The following is a 27,507-nucleotide window of genomic DNA, read 5'->3' as shown; positions in this document are numbered from 1 at the left end:
ACATACAGTGATTTTCCTAGTTTGATTTCATTAGGGCTTATCTAATTCATTTTTGGTTTGTGGTCCCGTTGACCTGTGTGAGTTTGCATAGCTAATAGTATATATACAGGGAAAATAAAAAGAAAAACGCTTTTTAGTGAATCTCAGAAAAATAAGGAGCTAGTTTTGAGATCATGGTGTGTTCAGGGCAAACCAGTGACATCAGTTCCTTTCATTGATGAAAATAACATTGACTTCAGTACCCTTAGTATGGAGCTTTCATTTGTTTTTCTTCAGCTTCAAAGAATGGTTGATCGAAGCTTTGAGGTGTGAGAATGTTACAAACTGTAACTCTGCCTTCCTTGTGAGTTGTGGGATAATTTGGGGGCTAACCAATTTCTATGTACAAATGTTCAAGCTTTTTGTTTTGCATTTCTTAACATCATTCTTCTCCTCATTTTTGTGAAAATATTTTAGTTATAGATAAATTTATTTTGCTTAAAGGCTACAGACATCTTAGCTGAATCGGTCTCACTGACTCTAATTAAGGTGCAGAAGAATCAGTGCTACACTGTTTTTTTCCTGTTGCAGAATTTCCATCTTGATGATTATTTCAGGATTGCCATGGCCTCAAATCATCTAGTGTTTTGTAGTGCCCTTTGATGTTTTAGCTTCAGTACAGAAAAGATCAATTTCCTCTCTTCAAGGGCTCATGTATCCCTAGAGGTCACCTTAAACCACCTTTGGCTTTCACGTTAATCACAGCATAGTTTCCTCTGTTCCTGGACTGCTTTTCCCTCTTTCTGTGAAAATTTATCATCTTTCAAATTATTGCAGAATTTTGTCTAGTTCATCATGTTATCTCTTTGCCATAAGGAGTATATCTCTTTCCTCAATGGAAGGTACTGCACAGAAGCATGTTTTCCATAGAAATCCAGATTGAAAATGAATGAGAGAAAATAAGTATTTAATAGGAGGAAGCTAGCCTTATACAACTACCTTATAGGAGGTGATTTCATTCATTTAATGAAAACATTTTTGGTATGAACTATAAGCCTGGCATTTTTTTTTAGGTGCTGAGAAGCAGAGATAATTAAGGCACTATTTCTGCCATCAAGAGCTGTGGTGGGGTTGTAACTGCATCAGATCACTGTGATTCAACTTTTATGCAACCAAGTTGTGAGTTGTTTTTCAGTTGCCCTGGCCCCTCAGAATAAAGTTCTCCTAAGCTGAGAATGCTCAGCTGAGCCAAGTGTGCAAACCACAAGTGGAACCTATGTGCTCAGACCACAGAATAGGACTGATGTAGGAAGTAGACACTATGTGGTGGGTTTCAAAGACCAATCATATTGAGCGTTGGAGTCACCCATGGTCAGGATCCAGAGTATGCCTCCTGGTATCACCCCATGGCAATATCCAATCAGATTATGCCTCATTACCCACTGCTATAAAACCTGCCCCAACCCCCAACTTAGGGAGACAGATTTGAGCATTTCTTCCTGTCTTCTTGCCACTCAGCTCACAACAAACTTTTCCTTGCTGCAAAACCACCATGCTTTGGTGTTTGGCTTTCTGTTGTGCATTGGCAAACAAGAGATCCAGTCTGGCGTGCTAACTAAAGGAGAAAAACACCCAGACGGAGCCATCATAGAGTATAATAGTTCTGCAGTAATGTGAGTACTGAGTATGCTGAGAATAGAGAGGAGTCTACTCCATCTGACATTCCTTTAACTGGATGGCCAGTGGTAGTTTGAGACATTCACACTAAAATTAGCCTAAAATATGAATATACAAGGTCACATAAGATAAAATAACTTTACTCAATTGTAGGTAAAATGACCTATGTACAATCTCTTTGCTTTGAATAACTGTGAGGCATTTCAGAATGTGATTTTTTTTTTTTGAGATGAAGTTTTGCTCTTTTTGGCCAGGCTGGAATACAATGGCATCATCTTGGCTCACTGCAACCTCCACCTCCTGGGTTCAAGTGATTCTCCTGCCTCAGTCTCCCGAGTAGCTGGGATTATAGGGGATTAGAAGCAACTGCCACCATGCTCAGCTAATTTTGTACTATTTTTTCTTTTAGTAGAGATGGGGTTTCACTATGTTAGCCAGGCTTGCCTTGGACTCCTGACCTCAGGTGATCCACCCACCTCAGCCTCCCAAAATGCTGGAATTACAGGCATGAGCCACCGTGCCCAGCCTGGCATGTGATTTTTAAAATGACATTCTTCTTAAGAAGTTCATAGGCTGAAACTGATATTCTCATCTTTAAAGACTAACTGGTAAGAAACATTAAGTGCATGTAATTTGAAATTAAAAAAAAGAGGTGGGCAATGAGAAGTGTTGAAGATTCAAGAAAATGAAGGAGTGGAAGAGGCATTTTATTGTTATCCTGTGAAGAGTATTGACATAACTTTTTTTTTTTTTTACAACAACAACAAAACAGTGTCTACATTAGATTTTTTTCTGACAGTAGATTTACATGAATGTGGCAGCTGAGACAGGAGGAAATGAGAGAGAGGCTGAAAAATTAAATAGATGTTTGTCTATTTTACAGTTTTGCCTAGGGCCAGCCCTGTTTCATAAATATAAATGACTTGGACTTCACATCTTGTTTATTGAAAAAATTGGATGTGTCCTCTAACATCATTCAAAAAATGGCATAAATAGAATGTGTATATAGTTGATAAAATTTCACTCCTAGATGTGATATAAAACACAGGTATCATATGAATAAATGCACAAAGAAATGCTGAGAGGGTGATTTTCCAAAATGCAGCAGAGATTTTTACGTTTAGGATGGGTAGCTTTTCACTTTCTTTATTAAACTTTTATATTCCATGAATTCAAAAAAATCATTAAAATGCAATATTATACACTAGGCATTGGTACTGTTAACTGAGTACATAAAATAAAGCAAAAGCATATGTAATTTTTCTCTCACAAACATACATCATTGTTTTTCTTTATTCTAAGAAAAGGGGGGATAGGTATACAGAATGTGCAGGTTTGTTACATAGGTATATGTGTGCCACGGTGGTTTGCTGCACCTACTGACCTATCTTCTAAATTCCCTCCCTCACCTCCCACCCTCCAATGGGCACTGATGTGTGTGGTTCCCCTCTCTGTGTCCCTGTGTTCTGAATGTTGAACTGTCACTTGTGAGAACATACGGTGTTTGGCTTTTTGTTCCTATGTTAGTTTGCTAAGGATGATGACTTCCACCTTCATCTATTGCCCCTGCAAAGGACATGATCTCATTCCTTCTTATGGCTGCTATTGTCTTAAGGCCTCATTAACTGAGTCAGAAAGTTTTGAACTTTGATATCTGGTTATGAATATATTCATATATATCACTGTGTTATGAGTGCATATATGAATGTTTTATGTGTATTTGTGTATATGTGTTTATATGCTTTTTCTTTCTTTCTTTCATATGCACTATTTTTGTTTGTATTAATACATTCTTTTCTATAGGCATTTATGAAGATGCTTCTTGGTGTAAACCCTGTTAGGAACTGGGTATACAAAATGAGTAACACTTCTTCTTGAGAAATACAGTCTGGCAGGATGATAAACATAAAAGCAGATAAATACATTATAAAGTGAGAAATGTTGCCGCAAAGCTCTGTCAACTACTTGAAGGACAAAGGTTAGCCATGATGCATGGAGGATATGATCAAAGAAGCATCGTTAAACCAGTAACAGGTCAAGGTAAAAAAATCTTCAAGTTAAGGGGCAGTAATTACAACTCCACCCTATAAATAGCAGAGCATTTCTGGAACTACTAAAGAAGTGCATGTGGAATCGCTTTTGTGTCATTATATTGACCCAAAATTCAGGGTTTCCTGCTTCTTGTGTATCCTCCTTCTACCCATTTTAACTGTGCAGTACACTGAAAATGTCTCTCTTGCTGTCTCTTACCAAAGAGAAGCCTGACTTTAAGAAACCAGCCTAATCAGACAGCTGTATATGTTAATCAAGAATAATATTGTCCTCTAGAATACAATTTTTAGTAAAACTGTATTGTAGATACAGCTTAGTTGAAGTCTCCACATAAAAATGTTTTGTTTTTCATCAAAATTCAGTAAAAAGGGAATCTGAATCGAGTGTCTTGTGACTTTGCAGAAGAAAATCTGCAGACTCCAAGAAATTTACTCTCAAAAAAATCAGTTTAATTGTAAGGAAAATGCTTACATATTGAGAATCTACTCAGAAACTGAGCAAAATCCAGGGTCAAATAATTCTCTTGAGCAAAGAAAACAGTGATTAAAAACAAGGAAAGAAGGATTGCTCAGTTTCCATGTGTCAATAAAAATTAGTTCATTTTTTTTTTCAGATGCTTAAAAACACTGCCTTCCAGGAGTTTAAAATGTAAATAATTTTCATTGACTGAATTACTTTAAGAAATATTATACCTACCAAGTATAAATGCCACTGACTCGCTGAATTGTTTCTACATGTGCATGTGGTGACTAACGTTAACATTTTAATGTATGGTATTAATCTTTCATTAAAGATGTGTTCTTAATACATTAACAATAAAAGTTAATGTTTTTTATTGGGAACTCAATTACCATGGTTTAGATGGTAAATTTTCAGGCCATGTTTTCTTATTTAAGAATAAATTTAGCATAATTAGTATCCTAACATGAACTTAAACTCATGTGGTTGTCTGGAGACTTACTGAAGAATTTACAGGATTTTTCCAGATATATTAGGGTTGACTGCAAATTAAAACCATTTTTGTTTATATAACCTAAAACTACCTCTTAACAGGGATTCCAAAAGGACAGTTTTAGTAAACTTTAAATATGTGAAAGTTTAAGATACAAATATGAAACCTTAGAAATATGGGGCTTACAAACTTGGAACAAGCTGTTTTTAGCATCTTAGCCTCTAACAGTATTTGCATACCTTCATTAAAATACATCAATGTTTAAACATTCCCATACACATCTGAAACTAAAGTCTATTAGGTTTTAATTTACAATTGAAAACATATTACAGCATATGAAATTTCTTTTCTCTATAAAATAAGAAATTCAGCAGGCAATGGATTCCTATACTTCATCATCTGCTCATACTGACATTTCAGAGTCCTTTGTGAAGATTCTTAAGGTAACACACACTAGTGCTGTCCTCTGCTGTAGATGATGGCATCATTGTTTGCTAAAGTAATATGATCTGATGAAATTCATCACAGCATTGATAGTCTATCATGCAGAAATCTACCCAGTCTCGAAGTGGAACAAGCCATGGCTACAATGATGGGAAAAGGCCAGCCTTATCACTTGCCTACCATTGGTTGATAATTTAGCTTTGTTGCTTTACCTTTCTTTAACTTTTCATAAAGGAAAATTCAGGAAAAAAGATGGTGAGATTCTTTCAAATAATTTAGCCAGTTATTACTGGTTTACTCCTAAGTACTTAAAACAAGTTTCTTTTCACTTTTTAAAAAGTTTCCTTATCCTCTCAAACTTACCTTAGCCTTTCAGTTTTGTATCATCTACCAAAAAGCCAAGGTTAACTTTTATTCTCTTTTGATACTTCTCCTTCCCTGATCAGTTTTGTTAGTTTTTCTCTTCTTTTGTATACCACTGAAATGTTCATGCCATTCAGCATTCTTCCTTTAGTTATTTTTGGAAAAATATAGTTCCCCCCAGGTCTCTATATTTTCCCATGTTGACTTTGTTCATCTTCAAAGCTACAACAGCTATTTCTGTGCTATGGATAATCAAATATATTTCACTATCATAACTATCCCTTCCTAACTCCAGTCCTTGTTATCTAACTGCCTATGAGATACCTCCATATTGGATATCCTATATTTCCCTCATCACGACAAATGTTAAGATGAATAACTTATCCTCTGTACTTGCTCTCCTGTGTATCGCTACTGTCCTTTAAAAGAGAACAAAGCTTCCTCCAGCCTGAGCACCACCAGTCCTGTGATTAAGGAGGGGACCCACTGAACCTTGAGTGCTCTTGTCAATTGCTCCTCTCTCCCAACATTGACATCCTCCATTACACGAATGATTCCTCTAATACATTGGCTTTCAAGTCTTTGAGACTTTCCTCCAAAGATCTTGTCCTCCATTCTGAGACATCCACTCCCATGATTACTCTCGACCTTACCAGTCTATAATGAGTTCTAATCATGCTTCTAACTTTATTTAGTGCCTCAATTCCAAGGATTTCTCAAATCCTCCTGGATCTTTCTGCAAACTATTGCTCCTGCCCTTCTTGTCATTGCCCCCAACTCTCTTCAAATATTCACTTCCTTGCTTACCCAGTTTAAGTTCCATGGGTAGTCATAACAATCATTTCTCATGTATACCCTCAACTACTTCTTCCTTTCCTTCCACAGTGTATTGGCAAACATAAACTCATGCAAAAATATATGGCATTTAATCTACTCTACACATGAACCAGAGCAGGTGATCATGTGAGAGAAAAAACACGTGACTAATTGTGCAGACAGATTTTTAACCCATGATGTCTAACCTCAAATATGCCCCTTGTGTTGCCTAAAAATTCCTCTCCATTTCCCCATGGTAGTCATGCTCCCACTCTTATGGATAAATAGTGCTTACCTTTTTTCTTTTTATTGTGTGTATCTTTTTTTTAAAATTGTACTTTATGTTCTGGGGTACATGAGCAGATCATGCAGGATTGTTGCATAGGTACACATATAGCAATGCGGTTTGCTACCTCCATCCCCTGTCACCTATATCCGGCATTTCTTCACATGTTATTCCCCCTAAATCTCCCCACCCCTTGCTGTTCCTTGCCCAGCTCCCTCAACAGACCCCAGTGTGTGACGCTCCCTACTCTGTGTCCATGTGTTCTAATTGTTCAACACCTACCTATGAGTGAGAACATATGGTGTTTGGTTTTCTGTTCTTGTGTCGGTTTGCTGAGAATGATGGTTTCCAAATTCATCCAGGTCCCTGCAAAAGATACACACTCGTCATTTATTATGGCTGCATAGTATTCCATGGTGTATATGTGCCACATTTTCTTTGTCCAGTCTATTGTTGATGGGCATTTGGGTTGGTTCCAGGTCTTTGCTATTGTAAACAGTGCTGCAGTGAACATATGTGTGCATGTGTCTTTATAACAGAATGATTTATAATCCTTTTGAGTATATACCCAGTAATGGGATTGCCAAGTCAAATGGAATTTCTGTTTCTAGGTCCTTGGCCTTTTTTCTTCTCTTTAAGCTTTACTACATTTTCCTCATTCTTGTTTTCATCTGATAACTGTTTCTTATTTTACAGAGGAAAAAATGACATGATCAGACAAAAATCTCTACGTTTTCTTTCAAACAAATCTAGAAAGTTACCTGCATTTGTAACCAAATACTCAGTGTTTTTGGTTCTCTTCCCATATCACCCCTCACCCAACTTCCTCACTGAATTCCTCTTCCTACTTTTAGATGTTGTGAGGTCTCAATCTTAGTATCTCACTGCCTTGGTGATGTCAGCTGTCCCATAAGTTTCATAAGTTTAAATATTGTCTACATGCTAGCCAATCACAAATATTTATTTCCAGCCCAACCTCTCTCCTTGATTCCAGATTTCAAGTGACCATCAGCTTAATTAACATTTTGCTTAGATATTCTGGAGACTGTTAAGGTTGTTCACAAATACTCTCCTACCTTTGGTACATGGTACAGTTGCATTTCTTGGAAACTTTATATCCATGATTTTAGCCAGGAAGTATTTTATGCCATTTTCATGAGCAACCTTAAAGAGCCGCAGCATGGTAGCCATATTCCCGTTTCTGGCTTTGCTTTCTATCAGGTATTCAGGTGTCTACAGACAGCCTCTATCAGATTGGCTCTCGGAGTGAGTATCGCCTGCTGCCAACCCAGGTGGATTTGAAGCAAGAGTGAGTAATAAATTGTCTTACTAAGCCAATGGTACTTTGGGATTATTGGTTCTTCATCATAACCTAGTTTATTCCCAACCGGTAATGTTTCTATTATGCATATCAAATTTAATTTATTCTCAACATCCTTTTGCTTTTCCTTTCCAAACTTGATCTGCCTGTAGTTTTCCCCATATCAGGAAATGGAATCACCAATATTTCAGTGTTTATGGTCAAAAATATTACTACTTTTTCTTATAACTCACATCCACTCCATCAACAAATCTTATTGGCTTCACTCTGAAAAGGTAGTTAGATTTAAATCACCTACACTGGAGACTAGTAAGTATACAACTAGTACCCTTGTCCAAGCCTGAGTTTTGCAAGTCTCCTAACTCGCCTTCCTGTTTCTCCATTTAAACAATTACAGTCAATTTTCCACATAGCATCAAGAGGGATTTTTAAAAATACATCAGATTAGGCCACCCCTTGCCCCAAACAATTCAGGGTCCATCATTCATAAAGTTGTTGGAATTCACTTGGGGTGGCTGACAAAATATTCCAGAAAATATTAGAGAAAGTGATAGATGTAATCTCAAACCTTTTGGAAGGCCAAAAGGTTTTATTGGGACAGGCTGAAGGCAGCCAGTTCATTACTAGGGAAGAGATAGGGACGATAAAAGGCTTTCCAAGTTTAAGTCTGTTTACCCCACATCCCTTTGTCTCTACTCAAACTGTTTACTCATGTAAACTTTAGATTGGATGACCCTCTCGGGGAGATCATAGGGATATTACCCATTAGTAGTGTTTACTCTGGGCGCAAAACCTAAAGCTTTTCACATTGGTAAAACCACTTGTAGACCATGTTAATTATTCACAAGTGTGTTGGCTTAGAACCTCTGTTATGAATACATGTGTGGATGTACAGGGGGTCTTGGTCGATTGGCTGCAGTCACCCTTGGAAAGCAGCTGACAAGCATCCCTAGCCCACTTGAATCACTATAATGGTGTGAGAGTGCATTCATTCAACCATTTTTAAGTCAGGTTCTGTAGGACAGACCTCTGCAGGTGGTGGTAAACATCTCTTAAAGTAATATTTAAAGTCCTTACCTAGGTTACAAGATCTATATCATCTGACCCACTTATAATTATCTCATCTTATTTTTACTTATCACTACTCTTTCTCCACTCACGGCTTCAGCTACTAATTTCTCACTTAAACACTACTGTGTACTTGCCATTTCACTTGTCGACATTTATACATCAATTACCATTAATTTAAGTTAAGTCTATATTATTCTGAATCTTGTCATAATAGAGGTAAGTTTCTGGTTAGGTCTGATTATTAAGAGAAACATAGTGTTTCATATTATTCAGAGATATGTGTTTTAATCATTCTTTTATCTGTGCATTGTCTTAAGAATATAAATAATTATTAAAAACTACATTTGGTAGAATGTTTCTTTTAGAAAGAAGTGTTTGTTCAGTTAAAGTGATAAACCCATGGTGGTAGAGTTAAAATATGTGCACATATTCTTAGCTATTCCTCCTTTCAACAGGTGGAACTTAATTATTTTCCTTTGAGTGCGGGCTGTGCTTGGTGACTTATATTTAATGAATAAAATGTGGCAGAAATGGCAGTGTAGTTCTGAAGACTAGATCATATAAGGCACTGTGGTTATGGCCCCTCTCTCTTTCTCTCGCTTTCTCTCTCTCCCCCCACCATTCTCTTTCTTTTTCTCTCTTGGATCCCTTGCTATGAGGGAAGTTAGCTGCCATGTCATGATACTGGGGAACTGGGGCCTTTGGTCAACATCCAGCAAAGAATTGAGGCTTCCAGCCACAGTAAGTGAGCATTCTTGGGGCAGAGAGTGAGCACTGTAGTGAAGCAGATTCTCCAGCCCCCAGCCAAGCCTTCAGATGACTTCAGTCTTGGTGACCATCTTGACTATCTTAATGTGAACCTCTATACCAGAAATACTTGTCTAATTCCTGGATTGCTAACTCTTAGAAACTGTGAGATAATAAATGTTTATTATTTTAATCTGCTACATTTTGCTACATTTAATCTGCTACAGAATATTTTCATCATAGAGGTTTGTGACTAAATATAACGAACATCAAAATTTACCTCTTCACTACCATCTTACTGATCTCATAAAAAAGTCAAACAATAGATGCTGGAGAGGATGTGGAGAAAAAGGAACACTTTTACACTGTTGGTGGGAGTGTAAATTAGTTCAGCCATTGTGGAAGACAGTGTGGCGATTCCTCAAGGCCTTAGAAATAGAAATTCCATTTGACCCAGCAATCCCATTACTGGGTATATATCCAAAGGACTATAAATCGTTCTACTATAAGGACACATGTACACGAATGTTCATTGCAGCACTGTTTACAATAGCAAAGACCTGGAATCAACCCAAATGCCCGTTGATAATAGACTGGATTGGAAAAATGTGGCACATATACACCATGGAATATTATGCAGCAATCAGAAATGATGAGTTCGTGTCGTTTGTAGGGACATGGATGAATCTGGAGAACATCATCCTCAGCAAACTGACACAAGAACAGAAAATGAAACACTGCGTATTCTCACTCATAGGCGGGTGATGAAAAATGAGAACACCTGGACACAGGGAGGGGAGTACTAAACACTGGGGTCTACTGGGGGGAAAAGGGGAGGGCCAGTGGGAGGGGGATGTGGGGAGGGATAGCCTGGGGAGAAATGCCAAATGTGGGTGAAGGGGAGAAGGAAAGCAAAGCACACTGCCATGTGTGTACCTACGCAACTGTCTTGCATGCTCTGCTCATGTACCCCAAAACCTAAAATCCAATAAAAAATTTTTTTAAAAAAAGTAAAACAATAAAAAGATCATATAGATTACCTTACATTTGAGAATATATAGAGAGCATTCTCCTTTGCAAAATTACTTTATAAATAATATAGATAACTCACAATTGTAAAATGCCTTAGAGTCTGTTCTATAGGGGTGAAAATATGAGAGAAAGACAGGAAGTGAAAATAAACATCATGCTTTCTGGGTAGGGCAGATGTCAGCTTCTCTAGAGTAAAAAGCAAAAAAAAAAAAATGAAAAAAATAAGCCAATTAGTTACTCATTATTTTAAAAAATATATACTTGTGAGTCAACTTCATAGTTCACCTTAGATTACCTGTAATTTTAATTGAATTCAAATCAAGATTTATGGTTTGCCAGGAACTAGACTAAAGATTCAAAGAGAAGCAAGACTTGAACCATTTCCTGGAAGAGTCTAGTAGAGGAATGAGAGCATCAGCAAATAACCAATAAATATATTGTATACTATATACATGGCCAAATGAGGCACCTTTATGATATCTGCAGGCTAATTCTGGGCCATTGCAACAGGCCATGCAACTAACAGGATAGAAAGAATATCTAAAAAGCAACTTAAAAGTCGAGTCAATGTCCTTCTGTTAAACTCATAGGAAATGATTCTTGTGGTTTCAAGGTTATTATGAGGTTGCCCCTTGTTCTGTAAATGTCAGTAATAATTTTCTTTTTCAACACTTGGTGTTCCATTTTCCATCCACAAAAACAGCTGAGGATGTGGCAGCAGAGAACAACAAATCGTCCTGTTGGCTTCTGTCATCACCTGATGACAGAAGAAAAATGGTCAGACGGTGTTTATAAGCAGCACTGATTCCTGCTGGTCATGCTGTTGTAGGACCACCTGAGGCCCCTCAAGGGAAGATGGTTTTGAGGACATCTCCTAGTCACAGCATATGGAATAAACTAATACCAAGCATTTACTTTCCTTGCCTAAAATTCAACTTCATTATATCAGAAGAGGACAATGAGGGAGAGAAGGAGAAATGAAACAAAAAAAGTAGTTGCAGAGGGAAAAAAGTTAAAAAAAAAAAAAGAGTGGAAAGAAGGTTGTAGATGCTTGAGCTCAATATGTAGGGAAATTGGGCAAATATTTGAAAGCTATTTCCTTAGGTAAATAATTCAGCCTTAACCAGATTAATTGGTGAAACCCTTGCCTTCCCTGAGACAATTCTGTTCCCAGTAGAGTTTTTGGGGGGCTCAGAAATTGCCCGAGGCAGGTGTCAGCTATGTCAGCTGCTTTCCTCATAGCTGTGAGCTGATAGTTCCACATGCTTCCTGTTTCTACCATGTAACTCTTTTCCAACCTACAGTTTTCTTACCCTTTTTTAAAAAAACGTTTATTATATTTTAAGTTCTGGGGTACATGTGCAGATTGTGCAGGTTTGTTACATAAGTATACACATACCATGGTGGGTCTTTGCTGCATCCATCGTCCGGTCATCTACATTAGGAATTTCTCCTAATGCTATTCCTTTCCTACCCCCCACCCCCCAGGCCCCGGTGTGTGATGGTCCCTTCCCAGTGTCCATGTGTACTCATTGTTCAACACCTACTTATGAATGAGAACCTGCAGTGTTTGGTTTTCTGTTCTTCTGTCTGTTTGCTCAGAATGATGGTTTCTAGATTCATCCATGTCCCTGCAAAGGACATGAACCCATCCTTTTTTATGGCTGCATAATATTCCATGGTGTATATGTGCCACATTTTCTTTATCCAGTCTATCACTGATGGGCATTTGGGTTGGTTCCAAGTCTTTGCTACTGTGAATAGTGCTGCAGTAAACATACATGTGCATGTGTCTTTATAATAGAATGATTTATAATCTCTTGGGTATATACCCAGTAATGGGATTGCTGGGTCAAATGGTATTTCTGTTTCTAGATCCTTAAGGAATCACCACACTGTCTTCCACAATGGGTGAATTAATTTACACTCCCACCAACAGTGTAAAAGCATTCTTAAAAATCTCAAGAATTCCTATATACCAATAATCGAGAGCCAAATCATCAGTAAACTCCCATTCACAATTGCTACAAAGAAAATAAAATACCTAGGAATACAACTAACAAAGGATGTGAAAGACCTCTTAAAGGAGAGCTACAAACCACTACTCAAGGAAATAAGAGAGAACACAAACAGATGGAAAAACATTCCATGCTCATGGTTAGGAAGAATAAAGTAATTGATACATTCAATGCTATCCCCATCAAGCTACCAATGACTTTCTACACAGAATTGGAAAAAAACACCTTAAACTTCATATGGAACCAAAAAGGAGCCTGCAAAGCTCAGACAATCTGAAGCAAAAAATCAAAGCTGGAAGCATCACACTACCTGACTTCAAACTATATTACAAGGCTACTGTACTCAAAACAGCATGGTACCGGTACCAAAACAGAGATAGATATAGATCAATGGAACAGAACAGAGGCCTTGGAAAGAACGGCACACAACTACAACCCTCTGATCTTTGACAAACCTGACAAATACAAGCAATAAGGAAAGGATTCCATATTTAATAAATGGTGGGAAAACTGGCTAGCGATATGCAGAAAGCGGAAATTGGATCCCTTCCTTACATCTTATACAAAAATTAACTCCAGATGGATTAAATATTTAAACATGATGACTAACACCATAAAAACTCTAGAAGAAAACCTAGGCAATATCATTTAGGACACAGGCACGGGCAAGGACTTCACGACTAAAACACCAAAAGCAATGGCAACAAAAGCCAAAATAGCCAAATGGGATCTAATTAAACTTAAGAGCTTCTGCACAGCAAAAGAAGCTATCAAATAGAGTGAACCAGCAACCAACAGAATGGGAAAACATTTTGCGGTCTACCCATCTGACAAAGGGCTAATATCCAGAATCTACAAAGAACTTAAACAAATATACAAAAGAAAAACAACCCCATCAAAAAGTGGGCAGGATATGAACAGACACTTTTCAAAAGAAGACATTTATGCAACCAACAAACATGAAAAAAAAAAGCTCATCATCCCTGGTCATTAGAGAAATGCAAATCAAAACCACATTGAGATAGCACGTCACACCTGTTAGAATGGCAATCATTAAAAATTCTGGAGACAACAGATACTGTAGAAGATGTGGAGAAACAGGAATGCTTTTCTTTCACTTTTGAAACTGCTAATGAAGCAGAGAATGAGAAGCTGACTCTCACTGCTTTCCCTTGCAGGGTTCCATTCTGGCCACTGTGGTCTCTGTCACTGTGACCTGTGCAAAAGAAATGAAGCTGCATCATATAGGACAGGGGATTCTATTGCAGCTTTGTGCCAGGCCTGTTCTTATATTGCACCTACACACACACTGCTGCCTGGAAGCCAAGATAGGTTCTGCGGTGTAATTCCTTTGTGCCACTGTGCCAGTATGGTGCTCAGATTTGTCTGCTACAGCCTAACCTAGTTGTTTTCAAACTGGAACATGTATTAGAATTACCTTCAGGGTTTGTTAGTACACAGTCTGGTGGGTCCTGATCTCAGACCCATTTGCATTTCTAACCAGTGCCTATGTGGTGTTCATACTATTTGTCTAGAACTTTAACATAGATTCTCTCTCCTTAATAATCACTGGCCTAACCCATAGTGATGATCTTACCATTCTCTAAGCTTCCTTTTAGTCATACGGTGGTTTTCTTCTATTTTCTTTCTACCAGAGGCCAAGAGGTCCAGGGAATATGCCAATATATTTCTTGGAGATTTTAAGCACAGTGTTGATGATGGTGGTAATAATGGTGATAGTAATAAAACTTGCATTTGCTTATTATGTACTTATTTATTGATATGTGCCAGGCATGTGCTAAAACCCATAAACACATACTACTTCATTTTCACAGGAAAGCAGAAATAGAAATGGTTTTATTATCTGCATGCTATGGATGTTGAAACTAAGATTTAAAGGTTAGTACCTCTTAAGGTCAAAACACAAATAAAAATTAGAGCAAGAATTTGAATACAGACCTGGCTTCAAAACTGTTTACAACGGTTCTGAAAGAGATGTTCCTTTCTCTCTCTGGGCAATTAGGAGACTTTCCTTCTCTTGTTCTATTTCCTTGTCCAGTCAATTAGTCAGCAATTATGTTCTAGGCACTGAGTTTGTTTCAGGTGCTTCTCCAGTGCTGACAGCCTGGAACCAAACCAACTAAATACAATTTTAGGTACAATTAGTGTTATGTAGAATATAAGCAAGACAGTCATAAGTGATGAAGGATCTACACTAACTAGGTTGGTCAGTGAGCACTATCCTGAGGAATTGTGTTTGCAGCAGGCACTGAATTAATGAAAAGAAGGCAACAGTGGGAAGTTCAGTGGTGAAGTCTTCCAAGCCAAAGGAAGAGCAATTGCAAGAAGGCTGAGAAGGAGATGAGATTAGTGTGAGCAAGGAACTCAGTGAACAGTGGGGGGTGTGGGAGTAGATGAGTTTGGAAGGGCAAACACAGGCTAGATGATGCAGGATCATCGAAATAGGCTTTAAAAAGTTTAAAAGTTTCCATTTTATTCTCTTTGCTGTAAGTTATCAAAGAAGCTTCAGCAGGTTACCAATGTAATCTGATTGATGTTTTGGGAAGATACTATGTGAACAATCAACCACAGTCATGCTGGGGGTGGAGGAGAAGACAGAACAGTTATATGGCTGTTTCAGTTATCCAAGGCAACAGATGTTGGCTGTAGGAAAAATGAAAAGTGGGCAAAAATCAGGATATAATTCAGAAGTAATTCCCAAAGGATTTTTTTTTTTTTGGTGAATTGAATGAGGGGGTAAAAGGATAATGAGAAATCACAGATAGTTCTTAGGGGTAGGGCCTGAACAATGGGTAAATGATGTTATTTGCTGAGATGGGGAAGGTAAGATAGAGAGCAGATTGGGTGTTGCAGGGGATTCTCAAAAGGGAGTAGAGGATAGATCTGTTTTGATATTTAGTTTGAGATGTCCATTCAACATCATAGTGGAGATCTCAAGCAAGGGGTGGATATGTGAATCTTGAATTTTGGGAATAGATATAAATGCTAGGGCCAACACAAGCCAAATGATATTAATGCCATGGGTTAGGAAGGGGGCTGTAGATGTGGGAAAGTGAGGACGAAGGTGCGCTGAGCACTGTGCCCTTTGGCTTCATTATTTCATGCAAACTCTTACTATGCTTCTATTTTAGATGAAAAGCAGAGACCTCAGAAAAAGAGGTAGCTTGACCTACAGTTTGTAATTGGGCAGAGTAAGGATCTGAGCTCATATGTTCAAAAATGCAGAAGGCTATGGTCTTAGCCACTATTCTACAGTAGGAAGTATCATTAGAGTAGTATCTAAGTACTAAAGTTAAGGTCTTTTTAAATCATAAAATAAATGTATTAAATTTATTAATATATTAAAAATATAATTGGAAACATGTACTGATGATATAAGCAGTGAATAAAGCCTATTATAATGTATTTTCACTTGATCCTTGATAAGTCTAATCACGAATCAGAATTATGTCATTTGGATCTCTAAGGATTTATCTTAAGAATTCGATAAACATCAAATCCATGATTGCCCTTATCTTAAAATAACTTAATTAGTTTTAAGTGTGTGCCGAGGGGGCAGGGTGTAGAAATGGGATCACTCTGCATGAATGATGCACAGCTTTTGGCATGCTAACAAGAGCTATAAAGTAGGAATGGGGGATGTCAGCATGCACACACACCATCACACAGCTGCAGCTTGCAAATTGGAAAGGAAAATATTACCAGGCGAGCATTAGCAAAGCTAAACCAGAATTTCAACATTGCCAAAAATCCAAGAAAGAAACCAAGAATGAAAAATTTGAATATTTGAATATAGCATTCTCTGCAAAAGACTGAATTCTTTAAAAGATTTAATTAAAATACCTAAAAATTAGAAAAACAATTTATGAAATGCTCAGTTTAACCATGGAAGTTGTCTCTTTGCGTCAGACATAATTCAAATTCTGTATATCTTCCATTATCATATAGCTTTTTTTCTAGCCAAAATAGTTCATAAATGCAGGGATCAGTAGATTTCTATAGTAACCACATTTTATTATCTAATATATTCAGAATCTCTCCCTAAGGTAAGGTCAGAAGAGAGGAAAATTTTCTGTCATTTGTGCACTTATTCCAAAAAGACATCCTGAGTTCCAGTCCCCATTCTTCCTGACCAGCTATGTAGACTTGGTCAAGATCATTAACCAATCATCAGTTTCCCCATGTGAAAGGGGATAATAGTAACACCCATCTCATTGGCTTTTTCTGAGGATGAAGATAAATAATTCCAGTGATTTGCTTTGCACTATGACTAGCACATCGTGTCCACTCAACAAATGAGGGCTGTTTTTAGTCACGGATCCTGCCCATAAATATTGATGATCAAGTAGGAACAGATAGTAAAATTCACATCCAGTGCAAAGTAAAATAAGGTAAAAGTATAAACAATAATGAAATTCAGGAAAGAAAGCAGCCTCATTTATAATAGCAGATAGAAGAGGATATAATGAAGAATGGTGCAAAGAGAATGGAGAAGACAGCAAAAGATAAGAGTGGAAAGAACATGTTCATCCTTATCTGCCCATTGTAGTTGGACAGAGATGGTGATTTGGCCTAGCCATTGAGACCAAACTACTCCTAGAAGTTGGAACTGTAGTGTTCTCAGCATTCAAAATCCTGCAGCAGGACTAGAATGGAGGAGAGAAGGTAATTCTCCTGCAGTTTGATGTGAGAAGGCTTTTGGAAAGGTTGCTAGTTGGTATCATATCAGTGTTTAATAAAATCATAGTATTTGTTTCTCATGAAAGGGAGTGGGATTTCCTTTCCAGTTCGGTAAAAGTATTCCCTTTTGGGCACTGTTTCCAATTATCATTTTTGAGATTTTTACTTTGAAAATGATTTCATGCATTTATGGACTATCCTAGATAATACCATATCTTTAATCTTTGAGAGAAGATTTTTTTCTTAACTGAAATCCTTCTGAACCAAATATTGATTGTTATCAGCCACTATGATACTTTTGGTTAAAAACTAAGTGTTTCTCTAATAAAATATGACCTTCTTTTTCATTTTTTCTTTAACAACTTGCACATTATCTCTCAAGTCATTCTGTTTGTTTGGACTGTGCATTATTTTGGTATGCTAATTAACTCACCTATTACCATTACTTTATTAACTTATTTTTGATGTATGCCTATGGTGAGAAATTGACAGACATGAAATAAGTGTCAGAGAATGAATATATGTAGAATGATACATCTTATGATTGTTACATGGGACTGCTTTGTGATTCACAAAATTTGTGCCAAAACCATGAAAGATCCCCTACTTGCTGCACAGAGATCATGACCAGATTTTATCACCACCAATTTGATTCAGCATCTGCGTCTTCTAGGCACCTTCTCATTGTTCCCATTCTATCCATCTTCAGCTGGCTCCTTGTAGACCATAGGACAGCGATAGTCCATAAGTCCCCTGACAGCTCCCACAACTCACCAACACATTTGTCTCTGTTCCAGTCATCAGTCTTGCTACATTAACGTGGTAATGTATGTGGCATACAGAATTTAGAATTGCAGATTTTAATACAAGAAAAGATGTAACACCACAATTGCATTCACTTCCGTCAACAACCAACAAATCCATTACCATATTTTAAAGTCACAGAAGGTAAAATTAGAACAAGTTGAGTAAATCCTAAAGCAAGCAAGGAAACTTGTGTCTGGCCCAAACTGATGAATGTTCTGTTCACATCTTTTAATATAGCTTAGTGAGTCTCAGATTTGTAGAGTACGAGAATCACTGTATCTTATAGGGGTGATTTAAAGGACTTCCTTTGGTGATTTGAAGTAGATTTTATTTTGGTCTCATCTCTTCTTTTAGAACTAATATTCCCTCACTTTTCCCTCCCCTCGAGTCTGCCCCCACACACAAGGCTTACCAACACCTTGACTTCAAGTCTTTATAATGATATGGCTTAGAAGTGGGTCACATTCCTGAATCCTTCCCCCAAAGCTCTATTTCCCTTTACCACACCTGTGAAACTGGTAACTTCTCATGCCAGTTATGATCCTCCTTGTCTCCTTTCATTTCCTTTCCCTGTTCATCAGCTGCAACCTGGTCTGGGCCTCTGTAAGTAGGCAGAGCCCTGCATTAATTTGCCTTTCAGTCTTTTTTCCCTGGGACTGTATCATTGACCTCACCACCTGAGAGCTTCTCATGTGACTCCTGTTAAGGAAATACCATCTCAACTCTTTGCCATGATCCACCTCTATTAATTTTCTGAACCATCATGGTCTTGCCTACCTTTTCATTATTGTTAACACCAACAGATAGAGCACTGGAGACAGTTTTGTCTGCTGTGTTTCAACAGCCCTACTGTTTTTGTCTTAACTGAGAATCCAATTTCCTACCTCCATCTTATGGGCTTTTTGAGAGGAAAACAACACATGTATTACCCAATTTGTGGATTAAATATAGTTACGTTCTGAGTAATGAAAACTTCTCTGAGTGGTGCAGTAAAGAAGACACTGATTGGGGTTCTAATGTAGAATTCAGATTATAACTTTACACAAATCTGATTCGATTTGAGATTGTGGCAAGTGACCTAACTTCTCTCCACCTTCGTGTCCTCATCTGTCAAGGGGTTATTGTGAGGATGATGTATGAACATGCATGCAAGGTGCCTAGCAGTGCTTATGGTTGCATGGCTTTATTTTCCAGTGTCATTACATCTTAGGTCCCCTTCCCTCATTTCAGGATATGAAAAAAGAGGGGAAGTGATGCCACTTTCTTCTTGGGATCAGCTTTGTCTTAGTAAGAATGGATTTTAACTTGGAGTAGAATATGAACCTTTTTAGATCCCATTTAGATTACAATTAGGATAATTCAAAATTTCATTTAACTGCTTTCTAGAGTACTTTCTCCAATATTATATTCATCCCATCTTCTGAGTATAAAAGAATAGAAACATAGTACCATAAACAAGAGAATAAAGGCTTAGGCAAATATAATTAATAGGGTAGGGGAGAGCCAATGAATTGGCTGAGAAAAAGGCATACATATGAAGTTTATTTTCAAGTTAACTATTATTTTAATACAAAAAGACAGGAGAAGAAGTGTAATTTACAGGTAATTTTTAAAATGTCAGATTTTTAAGACACACCGGAAGTGGCAATATGACTTCTATCGACTTTTTTTTCTTTTAGGAGATTTATTTATTTTAGGAGATTTTATTTCTTTGTGCTTCAATAACTCAGCAACTATGTCCTGACTGCTTATATATTATGCATGGAATTGATGGTATAGGTTTACAGATTAAATAATATTCCATAAGTAGGGAGAAATATTACAAAGCCTCCTGTGCACTGAAACTTGTTTTTAAAGTTGCAAATTAAATTATTAGTTTATCCTTATTCTTGTGAAGTCAGTAACAAACATAATGAGAAAAGTACATAAATAGACATATAGCAAATTGCCATTAGTCACGCAGAGTAATATAACAGAGCTGGAATCAAAACATGCATTTCTTAACGAAGGCAATGTAGGCAGCTGCCTACAGGGTGTAATTTGCTGATGAGATTTTTCTTCCTCAAAATATCTCTACTAAAATGCGATCACTTCTTTTGGTTAACAAATTAATTCTGAAAAATGTAAATATTCTAGAAGGGTTATGACAGCAAGCAAGTTAACAAGCTTTAGAGAGGCAGAATCATGGAAACAGAGCACCTGAGAGTTGAAAGAGTTCTTTCATGGCATTTTCAGTTCCTTACCCAATTTTTACAGCCCTTCTTTGTTATCTCGAGCAAGGGATCTTCCAGGTAAAATACTCTCAGTAGGTCCCCTTCAATGCACAGCAGACCACTTCACTGGTGGTCATCTCCTGTGGTGGGAAGACTCTTCCCTACTCTGAGGCAAAGTGATAAAGTACAAAATGCAGGGGCTTCGGCTTGGAGAAAAATGACTATTTATCTTGGTTCTATCCTATTCTGGCATGTAAACTTGAGCATGTATGGCAAATTTTTAAGGCTTCAAATCGTTTTTTTATGAAAGGAAGATGAAATGCTTATCTCATGAAACTGTTGGGGCTGGTTGATTGAAATAATGTATAAAATTGTCTGGTGAGACAAACAGTAAGGAGTCAAAACTTACATGCTTTTTCCTTGTCTCTTGATTTATCCAATAGGCCCCTCATAGTAACTTTCATTCATTAGTTTCTTTTCTGTCTTTGGAGCCACAAAGAATAGGTTTAATTTGTTCCTCCGTTTCTCTTGGCTTGTTTTCTTCTGTTATTTCCTTCTTTATAATTTTCTTTCTTTACTTGTATTTAACAAAGATATTGCTAATCTTTTTATTTGAACTACCAGTGCCATAATGATGATTAAAAAACACGGTAATTTTGACATAACTTGTTTTTGCTAAATCAATATTCATGCCTCTAATGACCAATATTCATCTGAAGATCATGGGTGATTTATATCAGAATTTTGTCTGATACTGAAATGAGTTATGTTTTAGAAAATTTCCTTTCCTCTCTTTTAAGAGGAAGATAACTTGCTTATATCTCTCTATTCATTTCATTATTCTATTCGACATAATTATTGAAACATTCCAGTAAATATGGTTTGAAATGTAATTAGCCTATTGCTATAATTCATCTAAAATATCTGGTTTTGGCTTTAATTGCTATTTTCTTCATTCTATTTTATTGCTTTATTGATTCCAGTGGGAAGACTTTTTTTCTCTTAGGTAGAGAAAAGTACAATTGTTTTGTCATGTTTTTATCATCTGCTAGCAGTAGACCATCTGTTCAAAACAGAGGTTTCTCCTTTTAATTCATTTTTATCAAAAACATAGTTAAAATCAAGCTCTTTTAGCTTCTGCCATTCTTTACAAGTCTTAGTTAATTCCAGACTTTAACACTGCTGAGAGCGAACTCAGGGTATCCTAATACTCTCTTGTATTCATTCTTGGGCCTGGACTTCCCTTTTCCTCTTTTATAGCTGCCACGTAAGGCCAAATCCACATAAGCAAATGCCCTCCGTACTACTTTGGCTTTCTCAGATACCATATCCATTTTTCCTCATATGCGTTCGTATACTCAATGTTTAATATAGAAAAATTCTTACAATATCTTTCTGGAATCTAAACATGGCATTATGTCTTTCTCTGATAGGCACCACATTGTATAAATTAAGTTCTAGGTGTGTTATATATCTGTAAAGTCATTTTGTTTAAGTCTGTTTCTCAAACTGAACTGAAATTCCATGAGGGCAGAAAACAAGACTCTTCTTACCGTAATTTTCTCAGCAATCACACAGGGTCCAGTATACAAAAGACATTCCGTGAGAATTCATTGAATGCAATTGCTTCATAAATATTAGCTTTGAGTGTTTGCTTGCCCTGAGCTCACATGCTTGAGTCTTCTGCACACTGACAAAGGCCTGACAGCAGTACACAGTAGTTGGTTTCTTTCATATGAATCAGAGAAAGGGTCAACAAACTGGCACCAGAACCGTTTTCTTTCTCATTCTTCTCCTGCTAAATCTCTGTTTTCATAAACCTCTACTCTCAGGACAAAGTCAGACTACGCCTCCATTTTATTACATACTCATTTTCTCAACCCATTTTCCAACCAAGCCCAAAGCAGCAAAATACAAAGCACATTATCGGCTCATATTTGACCAGATGGCTTCAGCCAAGGTCCAGTAATATAATCCATCAGTCTCTGGGAATTTGTCAGAAAGACGCAAATGTCACTAACACATAATAATGCATCTGTAGCAGGCTGGAGAGAGGAGAAGAGGTGGCGCTACCATGACTGGTTGACTAGGATAGACCATTTAAGGTTCTCTTGTTATTCTAGATTATTTTGAACCAGGAATATTTTTTAAAACGAATGAGGCACAAATGAAGAAATTTTTGTGAATATTTTGCTGAATATAATTTTAAAGTTATTTCAATAGATTTCAAATAAACTTATGTAGAAAAAATTAACATTTAATACAGAAGAATTGGAGATGAAGTAAAGATTAAACTATTGACTTTTGAACTACATAAACTGTATTTGGAGTGTAGTTTGAACTTAAGACTAGGTTCAAGGATCTCAAGAATGATGAGATGAGCTTCCCACCATAAACATACTGAATAAAAATCCCCCAAATTACACAGTTGAGTTCCAATAAAAAGATACCCTATGAGCCAGGGGTAACAGGACACTGATGATTGGGGTCAGGAGGTTCTCACCTGTGTTGAAGGCCCAGAGACCAACTCAGGGACTGGCTTTGGGCTCTGTTAACCCATGAAGGCCACTCTCCATGGTATACTCCCCTTATCCCTAAATCTTCAGTAAAGTGTCTTCAAAAGCCACACATTTACCTTTGCCCTGCTGCAGAGAATAGGGAAAACAGTGCCTCCTCTCTGAGGCAAGGGCAGAACTATGGGGCTGTCTCCAGCAGAGGACAGCATAGCATTGGTGTCAGCTGAGCTATGATCACCTTAGTAGACTGAAAACAGAGATGCAGCCACAGAAAAGAGAAACCCCCAGGTGACTATGGGCAGAGTGCAAGGCACCTTAAAAGGAGGGTGTGTTCTCATAAATTTGCCATGTAGAGTTCATGACATATTAGTAAAAGATGGAAGAAAGTAATTTCTTTATTTCGAAGTCACCAAGAAGTGAGGCTTTTAACATGGGAGTTATATAACCCACAATGCTAGACTAGAAAGAACGTTAGCATCCTTCTGCTTTATAGAGAGTGAACCTAAGTACCATAAAGCTTCCTGTATGTGATGCAAAAGTGAATGCCATGACCTACTGGTGGGGTATGGCTGTATCCCCACCCAAATCTCATCTTGAATTGTGGCTCCCATAATTCCGTGTTGTGTAAGGGACCGAGTGGGAGATAACTGAATCATGGGGGCCGTTTTGGCCATAATATTCTCATGGTAGTAAGTCTCATGAGATCTGATGATTTTATAAAGGGAAACCCCTTTAGCTTAGTTCTCATGATCTCTTGCCCACTATCATGTAAGAAGCCCCTCTGCTCTTCCTTCATCTTCTGCCATGATTCTGAGGCCTCCCCAGCCATTTGTTACTATGAGTCCATTAAATCTCTTTCCTTTCTAAATTACCCAGTCTGGGGTATGTCTTTATTAGCAGCATGAGAACAGATTAACACACCCAGGATTCTAGCCTCATGTCCAAAGTCATTCCTCCATGCTGTGGGTTCTTTCAATCTAAATGTTTGATTGCAGGGATTCTATGGGGACTCAGCATGGTGTGTGAAGAGACAGGGCTCTGGAGCCAGCTAGTCTTAACTTAAATCCAGGACCTGTCCCTTGCTAAAAGTGACCCTGTGCCTCTGTTTCCTCATCTGAAAAAAGGGGATAATCAATAATACCAAAGCCATATATGGATACTGAAAAGGTTAAATGAGCTGACACATGTACAGTACTTAGATATGAAGATCGTTATGTGTTCAGAAAATGCTAAAAATTATCACTAGTAATGATTTGGCTCCAACACACCTTTCCTGCCCCACCTCCCACTGTTTTCTCCCCCTACCACCCAGTGCTTTGCCATATTGACCTTCTTGCCATTTCTAGAAAAACCTAGGTTTTCCATGCTTACATGTCTTAATGAGTGCTATTTTCTCTGCTGGAAATGACTTTCTGCTTCCTTATGCATATCTTTTTCCTGAGGTAAAGTCCATCTTTATCCATCTTTACTTCCTAGCCTTCCTCTAACCCTGTCTCCTAACCCCAGCATCACAGTTAAGTGCTCTGGTCCATCTGTTCCTACCTACACCTCATAAATTCTCCATTAAGCATGTTCTAATTTAGATAGAGATTATACTGTTGTGTCTTTGGTCCAAATGACTGTGATCTTCTTGAGGGTAGGGACTATGTTTTTGTGGCATTAGTATCTTGTTCTTCATTATTTGCCAATAAACACTTATTTCAAAATGATAAATAAAGGCTTCCCAGGACACCCTTTCTAAATTGCTGGTATTATTGCCCGCACACCTAGACAGACAGACAGACACATATGTGCGTGCGTGCACACACACACACACACACACACACGTATACGTATTGCCCCGTGGTGGCCTGAATTTTCTGCTCAAGATTGATTAGCATTTAACATACTATTACTTTATTTATTCATCTTGTTTATGATAGTAACATATGTTAAAGCTTAGGACTCTGATGGCAAACAATACTTAGTAAAATTTTCTCATCGTTATTAATATTATTAGTTGCGCTGTCATTTTGAATGATGGTATAACTTGTATTCACTGTTATTGTTATTACTAATATTATCATAATTATTATCACTGTACTCTTGTTATTCTAAATGGTCAAAAGAAAGTAGACCATTCCAAAAGAAAGCAGATCATTCCTTCCTTTATTAAGTCCTGTTTGTGGAAGTAAAATTGGTATATTTTTCTTGTAAAATATAGTTAACCTATTACTTTTTTACCTATAGATTTCTTACTTTCAAGTGTATGATTTGGAAAAATGTGAAACTAGGAACCAGATAACCCAGATTTTGCTAGCTCTATGACCTGGAGCAAGCTCCTTCACTTATCTTTAAAATAAGTGCTAGGGAAAATGCAGAGAAGCTTTTGTGTTGGCTCCAAAGGCAGCTGTTGCTGTTACTATTGAGGCTGGCTGCACCTGAAGCATCCTTGTCATACTCCTACAGAGCAGCAAGTTTCCCCTGGTCACAGTCAGCATGCAAGCTGTAACCTACCAGTCATCCTAGAATAACACCTGATCCCTTTCTGTTTCATCACTGACTATTTTACAGATGAAGAACACAAAGATGTGTGCCCTTGTTCCCACTGTGCCCATAGGATTCTACTCACAAGTTCTCAGTGGATTGTCTTAAAATATATTTTAGCTCAGTCCTCGCCCTAAAGCTGCCTGTAGAGAACTTACTGGTCAGTGTGCTGCAAGCCTGAAGGGAAATTTCACAGGTATCTCCACCTCTGGTATATTACTCCCTACAGGAAAAAATAAAGTTTTCTGTTCTTGTTTTTATAGACCAAGAGGCATGTCACTTCCCTCATGGGCCATCATATGGTCAAGATGGTTTTCCTTATGGAAAAGCAATACTTGTGTTTTATCTTTCTCTACACACTCAGGGTAGATATTGTTTGTTTTTTTTAAAAAACTCAAGCCTGTGTCATGGAGGTGTGAAGATTAATGAGCTAATGCTTATGAAGTATTTTCCTTTGCCTTGGAAATAAAATCAAAAGAACAACTCACTGAAACCCCTTCAATTGAGTAGATCTGTTCTGATCCACTCATCAGAGCTCAACCCCAGCACAGAGATTCTTGAAAGCTTGTCAAACAACTCACGATTTATTTTTGAATGTGGAGATAAAGTTAGATTTATCTCCATATTCAAAATAGGGAATAATGAGTTTTCTCTTTAATTCTTATTTTTAGTTTTAAATGTGCATCCTTACAAGATTTCTTACTGTTTGGTGCAAATAATGAATGATGGGGAAATGGGAGGTATGGTGTGATCAGCCTGCAGGCCAGGAGCACTAACTGCCACCACCACCAACAAAACAATAAGCAATACCATTTGACCCAGTGATCCCATTACTGGGTATATTCCCAAAGAATTATAAATTATTCTATTATAAAGACATGTGCACCCATATGTTCATTGTGGCATTGTTTACAATAGCAAAAACCTGGAACCAACCAAAATGTCCATCAACAATAGACTGGATAAAGAAAATGTGGCACATGTACACCATGGAATACTACACAGCCATAAAAATGACTTTTTGTCCTTCCTAGGGACATGGATGAATCTGGAAACCATCATTCTCAGCAAACTGACACAAGAACAGAAAACAAAACATCACATGTTATCACTCATAGGCGGGTGTTGAACAATTAGAACATGTGGACACAGGGAGGGGAGCATCATACACTAGGTTCAGTTGGGGGAGCTAGGGGAGGGACAGCTAGGGGTGTGGAGGGATAACGAGGGGAGAAATACCAGATATAGGTGATGGGGGGATGAAGGCAGCAAACCACCTTGCCATGTATGTACCTATGCAACAATCCTGCATGATCTGCACATGTACAGAACCTAAAGTACAATTAAAAAGAAAAAAACAAAACAATAAGCAAGACAGGTAGCGTGATGCCTCCAGCTTTGTTTATTATTATTATTATTTTTTTTTGCTTAGGAACGTCTTGGCTCTGTGGGATCTTTTTAAGTTCTGTATAAAGTTTAAGGTGGTTTTTTCCAATTCTGTGAAGAAAGTCACTGGTAGCTTGATGGGGATAGCACTGAATCTATATATTAGTTTGGGAAGTGTGGCCATTTTCACTATATTGATTCTTCATAATCATTAGCATGGAATGGTTTTCCATCTATTTGTGTCCTCTCTTATTTCCTTGAGTAGTGGTTTGTAGCTCTCCTTGTAGAGGTACTTCACATCCCTTGTTAGTTGTATTCTAGGTTTTTTTTGTAGCAATAGTAAATGGGGGTTCACTCATGCTTTGGCTCTCTGTTTGTTTATTATTGATGTATAAGAATGCTTGTGATTTTTGCACACTGATTTTGTATCTTGAAACTTTGCTGAAGTTGCTTATCAGCTTAAGGAGATTTTGGGCTGAGACAATGGGGTTTTCTAAATATACAATCATGTCATCTGCAAACAGGGACAATTTGATGTCCGTCTTCCAATTCAAATACTCTTTATATCCTTCTTTTGCCTGATGGCCCTAGCCAGAACTT

At 37.5% G+C, this 27,507-nt stretch overlaps 1 long non-coding RNA gene across 4 annotated transcripts in view; it reads right to left on the bottom strand.

Annotated features, from left to right (window-relative positions):
- Positions 1–27,507, bottom strand: part of LOC128931402 (uncharacterized) — a 537,214-nt gene that overhangs the window by 43,775 nt on the left and 465,932 nt on the right. For all 4 annotated transcript variants that reach the window (XR_008479765.2, XR_008479755.2, XR_008479757.2 and 1 more), the window contains one exon: positions 6,852–6,935. This is a non-coding gene — a long non-coding RNA (uncharacterized LOC128931402). The remainder of the gene's footprint in view (positions 1–6,851; positions 6,936–27,507) is intronic.

This window comes from Callithrix jacchus, chromosome 1 (genome assembly GCF_049354715.1).
Source record: "Callithrix jacchus isolate 240 chromosome 1, calJac240_pri, whole genome shotgun sequence".
In the NCBI taxonomy this organism is placed as follows: domain Eukaryota; kingdom Metazoa; phylum Chordata; class Mammalia; order Primates; family Cebidae; genus Callithrix; species Callithrix jacchus.
This window is presented reverse-complemented; position numbering and strand designations above follow the sequence as displayed.